Source organism: Trichinella spiralis (assembly GCF_000181795.1).
Source record: "Trichinella spiralis strain ISS 195 chromosome Unknown Scfld9, whole genome shotgun sequence".
NCBI lineage: Eukaryota > Metazoa > Nematoda > Enoplea > Trichinellida > Trichinellidae > Trichinella > Trichinella spiralis.
Genome location: NW_003526948.1, coordinates 3,346,064 through 3,349,783, shown reverse-complemented (window position 1 = coordinate 3,349,783; position 3,720 = coordinate 3,346,064).

Genomic DNA, 3,720 nt, shown 5'->3' with positions numbered 1-3,720 from the left:
CCAACGATGCGTATTTTGACAGATTATAGCACTAGAATGCCAAGAATTGTTCATTAGCTGAATCTCACAAACTCTGGTTCAGTTTAAAAAGAGTGTCTGATGGGCAACTTTCCAGTGTATTAAGATAGGCAAAGTGTCAAATTTGAATGCAATTTATTCCACAAGTACGGGATTCTGCTCAATCAGACTTTGAAAGACTCTCTAATCCACTGATATGTAATTATAACCATCAAAAGATTTCAAAATTGTGAAAAAACATTTTTCATTCAAAACGCAAAAGCAACACAGTCTATGTAGCCCACGAAATTTCGAAATTTTCCAAAATCCTATTTTTCTCCAAAAACTGTGCGAGAACGTAGGAGAAAATTAGAAAACAACAATGAGCTTGGTTCCACGTTGATGGACTGCGTATTTCTCGAGATGTGGTAGAAAAACTGAGATTAAAATACGATTTTAATGGTGAAATGAAAAAAAATAAAATGTAAAAGTTGAAAAGATATTAGTAGAAAACGATTTTGTCAAAGTTTATCAAGAAATGCACATTATTTTGAGCAAAAACAGGTTCTTGTTTAAATAATATTTGTTCCTGAATTTTGTTTACATATTTACATGTGTACATCATCTAAAAAGTTTCACTTTTTTGTTAACAGTATATCCTTGATTGAATACACTACACAAATAAGAATTAGTCCAAATACTAATATGTAAATGCAATTTTAATCCAACGTGTTGTTGCTTTTATCTGTAAATATCACAATCGCTAACGAGTTATTTCATCGAATTTCTTGAGAAGTCAACGATTTACGATGACTGCATTTACAGTTCATTTTCATTAGCGGGATTCAGGGAGTGTTGTAAGGGAAAAATACACTCATTGAACCATAAGTTTAATATCACTGAAAAGTTAGTTGAATAATGAAAATGATGTGAAGCACAGTAATGAGTCATATGATTGTTTATTAGCAAATAAAAGATATGGAAAGCATACGATAGTACAACCAGGTATTGATCAATGAGAAAGTGAAACAACGTTGAATATTGATATCAATGGTGCATTACAAAGTTATGAATTAATATAGAGTTAAAATATCAGATGTTCTATGTCCATTTCCTGCCGATTTGAAGCAACTTCCATCAAATCACAGGAAATCAAAGGAAATGCAGTATCTATTACCGCATTTTTCACACAATTTCTAGTAGTGTAGTTTTTGAGATTTTGCTGTAAATAAGTTACCAAATTTGGATGTTAATGGTAAGGCCAAAAAATGTATGCGTTTGATAGTCACGCATAGAAGTGGCTTTGATTAAAATTTACTTCGACGCAACGAATCGTTTCCGCAATAAGGATGCTCTTTGAAATAACAGAATAAGATAGAATTTGTACTTGATTTTCATTTGTTTAATACAGGCTGCATGTACTTCAGACGTTTTATTTGAGCTACTGCAATCAGTGATAACCATTTAGAAATAGCGTACAATGAAATTTGTGATTTTCAGATTAAACGTTTATTGTAACATAATATTTCTTTCATAAATCCCTTTTTCTAAAATGAGATTTGAACTAAGTTCCTACGTATCGCAAGGAGATGTTCATTATTGTAGATAGATGATTATACAATGGTTATTATACATGCAGTCTGTGAAGCTGAGATGAAGGTTAGTCAGCGAAACTGAGATCCATTAATTTGCAACTAAAATAGCCTGTAGTGATACATACAAAAAACGTTAGTACAATAGTAAAGATGACTTACCGCTTAATTATCAGTGATATTGGAGAGGTGAGTTTATCGAATTTCTTGACTGATGATCTTCACATAGATTACTATGAAGATGACATTTTGAAAAGTAGGTCAAGCTTATGGAAATGGAATAATATGATCTTGCCTTTAGTAATGTAAATTCATTTTTCTAAGTAATAGCGCAATGGTATATAAACATTATTGTAGACTTTACTAACTGCTAAAAGTTATTACGATTTCAATGAAATTCAGCAAAGTATTGTATATAGAATGTTGAACAATTCCCAATGATATGCTATTCACGACAATTTCATGATGTTCGTTTATCTAAATACTTTTCTATTTCTGTTGTGTTATTATGATTCAAATGATCGTTCATATATAAATGTTTATGGATTTCTTGGTGATTTTCTTTCAAGTTGAATTGCCGCCTTTTGTTGAACTCAACTTGCTCACCTGAATATCAGTGGCAGCTGAACGCTGAATATGCTGTTGAAATGAAATATTGCAAGATTATTTTTTCGCAAAGTATTAGAAGGAATTCGATGGCTAGTTTTCATTACGTTCAGCAAACATAGTTTCCGCATCCTCTAATGTAAAATCACGTCAATAAGCATTTACAATATCAACTATTATATCAGTACTCACATCTACATTCAAATGAATTGCCCAAATATAGCAAATTAAGTGAAGTATTGAATTTAGTTTTGAATGTAACGACAGGTGATCATATTTTATCACTCTTACTCTCAGTTTCCTTAACATGAAAATTTTCAAACGTAGCCTTGACGTTTGTGTTCATTGATTTGATAGCTTAGCACTAGCCTGATTTTTCAATTTCTGTTGAAAGCCGCATGTAATTTGCTATTCTTGAGCATTTCAATTGCATTGGCTCTCAGTCATACCTGTGATCAGACGGTGGCCCTAGGTTTGGTACCCCCTTTAGGCAGACAGTCAGCGTGACATGAGTAACACATATGATGATAGAAGTAGTCTGTTTGCGGCCTTTCAGCTTACTCAACGATCACAAACATCACAATCTCGTTGATGCAGCTGCATGTGACAAACATGATATAATTTTAGAAAACGTTTTGTCCCTTGCGGTTTGTTTGCAACCAACGAGCTGATGTCCCACTCCATACCACTCCACATATTAACTCATGGACGAGCTATTTTTCAGGTCCCCGATGACTACCACTGGACTGACTGGAACTAGCATGCAAGAAAATTCATATTCTGCTACAAATGCGTATCACTTGATTGTCCAGGAGTAGTTGGGCGTCACCACTACACACTGTGGTGATCACATTATTTAGCACTTCGCACTCCTTAAAGAGCATCAGCGTCTCGACAACGTGAACAAGCCTGATAGTTTTCTGAACGACTTCGTCTAAGAATTCAGCAGTTGGAAAATATTTTCTGAAATTCATATAACCTGTGATAACCAACGAATCCTGGTAGCTAATGAAGAGGACATACGGTGGAAGTCAGTTTCTGCTCCTTTCCCCCTTTAAGAGTATTTGAGGTGTCAATCAGTTTCTGGAACAAATCACAAATGATGCACGTGTAAACTTGTATAAATATACACAACTGTACGATTTTCAAGAAGTAGCTAACTATGCCTACTTTATAATATGCGAATTAAATCATCCAATGTCCCATTGGCTGTCACTATGATGCTTTTTATTCGCCGTCATCAACTAAAAATTTCAGTGTCTCATTGGCTGTAACTATGATGCGTTTTATTCGCTGTCATCAAAGGCAAATTTCATTGGTACACCGGCTGGCATTAGGTCGCATTCCATTGGTCGCGTTTATATGCAAATTTCATTCTCCCACGTCGTATTCGCTGTCACTAAACGCGTTCCATTCGTTGCCATCATGAGCAAATTTCATTGGTCCACGGGCTGTCACGACGTCGCATTCTATTGGTCGTCATTATATGCAACTATTCGTTGTCATCATAAGCAAATTTCATTGG